Consider the following 8063-nt stretch of genomic DNA (forward strand, 5'->3'; position numbering starts at 1 on the left):
GACTGGCTTTATGAAGGAAAAAAAAGACAGAAATAAAAAGTACATGTTAACCATTTCATTGCCGGACAGCAGTCTATGGAGACTGAAATTTAAACTAGTTGGACATAGATGAAAAGACAAGGTGGGTTAGAAACACAAAGGCAGCAGAAAGAAGGAAGGGAAGAAATTGTGGAGGACCTACTGGTGGAGATAATTTTCCTGCTGAGCAATAGTTACCATACCAATAATTTCTGAGGAAATGTCTAAGAGCAACTGTAGGAGGGTTTTTTGTTTGGTTTGGGGGATTTTTCTGTTTGTCAACTAGACTCCCTGCTGGACCTTTGGTCCAACCTCACAGTGCAGAGTTCAGTGGGTCCAGAGGAGAAGACAGTCCTAAATTTATAGCCCCAGCTATCATTAAGGATGGAATGTCATCCTTTCCTGGAATGAGTGAGACACTCCTCCCACAGCCAAAGAGAGGGGCTTTTATCTTTTTTCTTTTACACACAAGGCACCCTTCTGCCCCCCCCACTACATCACATGCATATGGCCATTTCCTGAAACATTTCAAATTTGTTTTCCTTAGGTTATTTGTGTCTACAGCCACCAGCTGGTCTGTGTCAAAGCCAATATATTCAACATATTAATCCATTATCCTATTAGGTTGAACATGTCCTTCCTCCCATGACAGTTGTTAAAATATCAGTCTTACAGAAAACAGACAGCTTTAGTCCCACTGTCACCTCCTTTCTTCTTCCAAGAAACACACTATCCTCAGCGATCATATGGCATATAGCTAACTTTTAGCCTATCTTGATATTTTGTGTTCATACATGCAAGAAATGATACCTGGCCATTTAATACCCAGCTCTCTCACTGAACAAGGCACACACGTGTATCAAGTGGCTGGAAAAAAAAGCTCTGAAGGCTTGAAAGAGACAGTGCCTGATGCTTTCTTTTTTTTAGATGACAATTTCCTATATCGTATTGCAACACTCCATAATTTGAAATTATCACTTCTCCACCATCAAGATATCAGTCATATTTCCCGAACTGCTCTCTTGATCTTAAAAAGTCTTGGAAAACATCTCCAATTCAGGTCAATGACATTTAAACTGAGCAAATGGTCACCTTTGGTTTTCCTCTGCAGGCTCCTCATGCCCCTGGGAATGGGAGAGCAGAAATTCCTGGCTGGTTTCCATGACCCCAAGGACTGAACATTCCTTGCTTGAGGAGCCTTCCCAATCCCTGCAGCAACTACAGCTAAGGCAGCTTGTGTCAGCAAAGATTATTCAAAAGATTTTATTTAAAGTTGGTAGGGGTAGAAGGCACTGGGAGAGGAGAGAGACGGAGAGAGAGAAAGCACCACTGATGGGGATGGAGGCAGCCAACACACAAACAAATGAGCCTGCATCAAAGATATGTAGGACCTCTTGGGGGAATACTTAACAAAATCACTGGCAACAGTATGAGAACTAGCTCTTGCTTCTCTCCAAGAAGCAACTCTGGGTGAGAAAGACCCTGACCCTTCTCCTTTTTACACCGCAGAAAGAAATGTTTTCGGAAACAATACATAGCCCCCATTATTTGCATGCCTGGAGATTTCCACTTACCTCACGCCCTACATTTTCACAGGATCTCATAACTAACTAGTGAGGGAACAAACATCCCCAGAGTCGTGTGAACTGGAGGGAAATGTCACACACACTCCCTAGACAGATCATCTGCAAGGCATGGTCTGCTCACAGATGTAAGAAAGAGGAGAGCAGGGAACGAGGGAGCGTGGCAGGGGTGTGTGACGTGTAACTAGGCCATGCAGGGTAAAGAGCTGGGGTAGCACATTGTCCCATAAATCACTAGCCCAGAGCCTCCTCACCAAATCAAATCTCTAACTGATCAGATAGGCTATTCATGGCACTTGGTGACAATAAAGGAGCTTTTCTTTTTCTGTTATCGGGGTAGCAGAAAAAAAGACCCTACTTGGCAAAAGGCAATGCTACAGCACATCTTCCCCCAACACACACTCGATTCGGTCTCCAGAGCAAAAGGGAACCTGCAGAGGCTTCATATCAATGTATAATTACCTTCTTACTCACCTTTTACATCTTCTGTTCCACAACGAGAAGCGGTCACAAGCACATCACTCACAAATACATTGATGCTCAGTTCAGTTCCTCCTGGTCCGGCATAATGACAACCAGCATCAGCTCAGTTCCAGGAACTGAATAAAATAAAATACTATTTAAAAGCCTCCATCAAGCCAGGCTGTGCCTTTGGAAGTCCCTCCAGCACAGCATTCTCAGCCTTCTCCTCCCGCGTTAATCAGAAAAATCAGGGAAGAGCACATACACACCTAACCTACCCATCCACCTTTCCCTCCTCACCCTGACTCAGCAGAGCATTCTCAGGGACGCCAAGCAGAGGTGAAGATGTGTGAGTAGGGTCTGTATGGCTCCTCCAGTCGGCACCAGAATTCACACTTGTCCCAGGAAGACTGTGTTTATTACTGCTCCATCCTCTCCAGCTATAGGGTTTTTATGATCCTATAACACAAGGGTTGCACGTTCTCCCCAGAAAGGTGGGCAGTGGGAGGTGAAAATTAACAGACATGCACCTAAAACATAGAAAGTTAATGAATAAACTGATATTAGGGCAGAATGGTAGGGTTTAATATCAGTAATTGCCATTGAGAGTGGCTGGTGCATCACCTTTTACAGATGACGGCAGAGGGGTTTTTAAAGATGATTAAGCTGAGAAGCAGTCACTGTGAGCAGCAGTTCCCAACAGAGGAGAGCAGCAGTGGTACTGTTATTGTGGGATGGGACAGCTGGGGGAGGCCAGAGCGGCTCTTACACGTGCTGTGGCTCAGACCATACACAGCCTCTTTTCTAATAGACAGGGGCACCATTCTTCATTTCCTCTCTGGATTGCATTTGTCACCACAACTCCAGATGTTCAGGCTTTGGGAGGGAAGAAGCAATTATACCAAAGGGCTGATCAGCCATCATGTAAAGCTTTGGTCCTGAGGAACTGCAACACTGATGAGATTCACTTGTACCTTGCATTCAGTGTACGAAAATATGGTACACTATCTATCACCCTGCTGGTCCACAATTCTCTGTTCACGTTCTGTGCTAAATTGCATGTTAACTTTTACAGGTCTTCAAAGCTTCCTTCTAACGCAGTGTAATTTTCCACCGTAAGCAACCCTCCTTAGAAACCAATACCAAACTACCTGGGAACCAAAGCTGTAGTTTTCGGCGTGGAAGTTCTCCCCAAGGCTAGAAGCAAAATCTTAGTGGAAGGATTCCTCACTTCTTACAGGTACAAAGAAGCATTCTCTAGTCATGATGAATCAGGAGATCTTGAATTACCAGTCCTAGAAGAATGCTTACTTACAACACAGTGAAGCAGCAGCATAAAAATACCCTCCGATTGACCACAGTTTCAAAACGTTAGTGCCCAGACCCTGGAGCCACAGATTATTGGGCAGAGGCTGGGAGCAGCAATAAGAGTTGCCTGCAAATGCTGTTCATAATGATTGTGCAATTTAACCCAGCTATCATGAAGATGGATGGATGGAGGGATGGATGTGGCATGCACGTGTTGCTGCCTGCACCAAACAATGGCTAAAACTGGGCAAATGGAAAGGTGCCATAGTGCAATTTGCAAGTAATTAGTATGCCCATGGCCTTTCTTCACCTTTCCACCTCCTCATGCATTAGGCAAAATCTTCCTGTCCCAGGCAATAAACCTTCCCAGTTTAGACCTCCGCATCCCATTCTTTCCTCCTGCCTCTGATTTGCCAGTGATTCAGCTTCCCTCACCCACGTATGCTTGGCCTATAAGTATGTTCTCACTTACTTTCATACACTCAAACAAAACTTCTAAAATGACTACCATTTCATCTCTCAGCTGCCTGCTTAAATTGCACAGCTTCCATATGGTCTGGATGAACTCAGACACATGATCAAATCCATGCTTGTTGTTTCTGTTACTCCTTTGTCTTATTTCTATGTCTATTTTTTTTAGACTGTATTCTTTTTTATCTTGTTCAATGTGTCCAGCTGCTAGCAAAGCAAGGGCCAAACTTAACAGCAAAAGAAATATTTGAGAAGCAGAGAGCTCAATTTAACCCACAGAAAATGTCTCTTTGATGGTTCAGCATCAGTCAGACACAGGAAGCACCAAGGTGGCTGTTCTTGGGCCTTGACAGAAAACTGGAACACAGTGTTTTCCACTCATGCTATGGACTGTTCTGCCACATCACCACGCTGCCTGATCCTTGACAAAGAACAGAGGGAAGCATTGAAAACCATCTAATGCTCAGCCTCTTAGGATGACTTACCTTGTTTAACAATAAGCCCTTTGGGTTTATTGAGCCTCTGTGTCTTGTGCATGCTGGGACATGCTAGCAGTTTAACTGAGGTGAAGAAAAATAGCACTTTTATGAGTTGCCAGGCCAGTGAACAGAGCAAGAAAGTCTTGTTGCTCCTGACCAGAGTCGCTCACCCTTCAGGAGCACCTAACTGAAATACCATAACAAAGCATCGATTATGTTACAGCTGAGAAACACAGGAATGTCTTCCTGAGCACAATTCCAAAATGTGGTCTGCATAGAGAGAGTGCTGGGGAAAAAAAAAAAGGAAGCAAGCAAAGGGGAAGACCCTCCAAAAGGAAAAGGAGGCCTCACAAGCCTGTGGTGAGAGGCCATACTGAGCTGCCCAAGGCAAAGAGAAGAGTTGCCACCCAGCTTGCTGCAAGCACTCTGGCAAGGCACTGGCCAGTTCAACTAGTTGGGACGTTTTCAGGATACACCAAAACAAATAAGGACTTGGCTAATACCCTTAATAAGCCCGACATTCAGAGTAATGTGGAAGCACTTTTGCTCTTAAGTTTCTTAATTGCTTTTAAAAATCCTTTGTGGTTGCCCCATTCCCACCTGACTTCTTAGCACCTCCTTAAGGGCTTGATGCTGAGTCAAGCCAGTGTCACCTTGGGGAGGAGTGTCCTGGTGAAGACAGTTGAGTCTCCATCATTGTCTCCTTTAAAAGTGGGGAAACCTGCCTGAAGTAAATGACTGGAGAAGTCAGCAGAACAAGCTGCTTTGCAGACCTGAGCTTTCTACCCAAAACTGAGCAGGATTTTGTTTCGTCTGGCCTCCCACAGGATGACACAGCACTAATGTTAATTAATTGGGGTAGACCTCTTGCACGAGTGTTCCCCAGTCTAGTCCCTCCTCTGCTGAATACCAGAACTGCAATGTCCATCCCTTGGTATATCACACTGTGTCCAAACCTGAACTCACGTTCGCACACAGGCTGTGACCACAGTGCCACGGAAGCCAGCAGAGCTACTCACAGGGTGCTGGGAGATGCCCTGCACCTTGCATGTTAACCGCCATAGTTGTACTTTAGATGGGTCCTTCACAGAGTCATCTATAGGCTGAACAGCTTCCAGTGTCATCTCCACCTGCCAAAACATTTCATCTGAGTGGGGAGCGAATTAATTGGGAACCTGAAAGCTCTCAAACAGCAGAGGGAGCTCTCCCTGCTCCCTGTCCTCCAGCTCAAGCACCTGGTCAGAGGTTAACAACGAAAAATAGAAGCAAAAATGACCCTCAGTGGTCATCAGAAAAAAAAAAGACAGGTACAAGCATACACACGCTGCACTTGCAGTACAAACACTGCTGAACTATTACACCAAGTTAGATGCCCAGATCTGGGGCTTAAGAAGGGCTGTGTTTCAGAGCTTGTTTCCCCTCTGTACAGCCTGGCCGCTAACAGCCCACACCAAGCGCATCAGGCACAAACATGGCGATCAAAACATGCATTTAGTCCAGATTCTGGTTTGTATCTAGAGTTTCACTGGGGATGTGAAGATGGAAGCGAGGTCTGGACTGGACTGCTGGAGCCACCAGTTTTTGGTCCCACCTTTCGTGCTGTGCTGCTGGAAATACCCATGCCGGCTCCCTCCCACCTCTGCACTCCGACAGCCTCCAGCTGTGGAATGAGGGTGCGACACTGAGCTGCCCCATGAAGGACGGAGACCTCCTGTGACAGTCACTGGAGATGAGACGGCCATTGTATGAGCTGAATCCCAACAAGTGAGTGGCTGAAACATTTCTGTAAATACAAAAGTCAAGGAGCTAAAGAAAGAAACAGTCAGAGGTGAAATGTCAGGTTTGCGCTACTGAAATGCAAGGCAGATGCTTCCGAGTCTGTTTACTGCCACATCATGGGTGGCTTGTTGTCTGCAGTTCTGACAAGCCAGGGTTTCTAGACCTGTACGGAAAACTCCAAGTCCCCAGGCTCCAGAAGTTACCTTTTCCCCATCACGTGCTTCCCAAGTTAGAGGGACAGCAATTGCCTCTACTTTGCAATCCAGCTTGCGCAGAAAAACCAAACCCCTTAGACAGCCCTTTTCTGCTTCCGCGGCAAGCAGAAGGAAATGCCGTAAATAAGTGGAAAGGCTCGGTGCTGCCGCTATTTCCTGACTCCCCGCACCAAATGAGAGCACAGGAGTCTGTGATCAAGGAGAATATTCCTCAGGAGAAGCTATCATAGCAGGACTGAGGCTGGAGGCCTTCCCTCCACTTGAACAACAGTGCTGTCTGCTTCCTTGGCTAAAGCAACCTGCATATGTATAGGAAAAGTGTGTGCACTGAAGATTTAAGCTGTGGTAGTGCTGGGAAATATAGGACAAAGCCATCTTCTGAGCACTCAGGCAGTCGGGGTGACTTTTGGGATCCAGGATCTACTGAGAATGGCATGTGCTGATGGGATAGATCCAGCTGTGCCAGCGAGCAGTGGAGGGGAGCCCAGAGCGGGCAGCTGGCAGGGGTCCTGGGACACGGGAAAATGGCACTGCGCGGGTGCTGGGGCTGCCATGGCATGGGGAGCCTGTCGGCGTGGACCAACAAGTGCTTTAGAGCTGGTGGCTGAGCAGACATTTTAGGACGCGATTCTTAAGTGAAAGGTAAGAAGAGGGCAGGAAGGCAGAGGCTACAAAGCTTTTACTTCTCTGAGGCTGAAAATAAAAATGCAGAAAGAGTAGGCATGGACTGGAAAGCAGATCTGCCAAGGCAGCGAATATAGGCAAAGTTCTGGGAGAGCTCAGGCCCAGGACTGGAGGTACTGGTGCTGTGATTCCAGCACAAGTCTTAGAAGCAAAAACCCAGGCTCTTCCCCCACCTCTCACCCTGAGCCCCTCTGCCATATCAATACCATAAGAGCAATATCTCAGGTTCACAGCATAAGTGTCTGCAAACTGTAAAGACCTTCTGTGTCAGACTCCTCTGGTACAAAGAAAAAGGCAGTGTCTGAGGCAAAAAGCGAGGCTACCTCAGCAGTGCTCGAGAAGTGCAAAGCACAAAGAGGAGCGCGGGTTCAACCGAAGGAGCGGTCATCTCCAAAGGTGTCATCTGCAGCCTCTTGGAAATTTCTCAGCAAGATGGCCCTGCCTGCCCGCACGCCACCTCTTCACCCATCTGACCTGGTTTCTCCTAATGCTGCTGTTCTTTGCACCCGCTTTCCTTCTTGCTCCTATACGGCTCCCTCAAAGAAATAGCAGGGAATCGGCTCGTATATCCTGGGATGCCAGTGCAGAGAGATATGGCCAGCCTCAGTGCCTCTCCCTTACAGAACACAGCATCCAGCTTTTCAGGAAGCAGGAAAGCATAGGGCAGAAGGGAAGAAAAGAACAAAGAAACAAAAAGCAAAAATGAAAAATCAGCAGAACAGATGCACAAGATTAAATGGAAAAAATACCCCAAAAAAATGAGGAGGAGAGGAAGAGGGCAGCCACCTTCAAAACACAGCACAGGTGGAAGCTGGGGAGACAGGAAGTGTAGACAGACACAAGAAACTCAGGATTTATGGAACAAAAAGGTTTTCTTCTATTCCTCCCATTATCTCTGCCAGCAGTCCCGCCCTGTTCCCCACACCCACACAGGCAAATTCACCTTCAGTTACCTCAGGAACATTCATTACAGGAAGATGCCCTGAGTGTATCAAATTAGTGCCTTACGAAAGCCCATTCAGGAAACATCTATGTGATCCTTACTCAGTTAGCAGGATGGGATG

The sequence above is a fragment of the Opisthocomus hoazin genome, chromosome 13 (assembly GCF_030867145.1).
Source record: "Opisthocomus hoazin isolate bOpiHoa1 chromosome 13, bOpiHoa1.hap1, whole genome shotgun sequence".
Lineage (NCBI taxonomy): Eukaryota > Metazoa > Chordata > Aves > Opisthocomiformes > Opisthocomidae > Opisthocomus > Opisthocomus hoazin.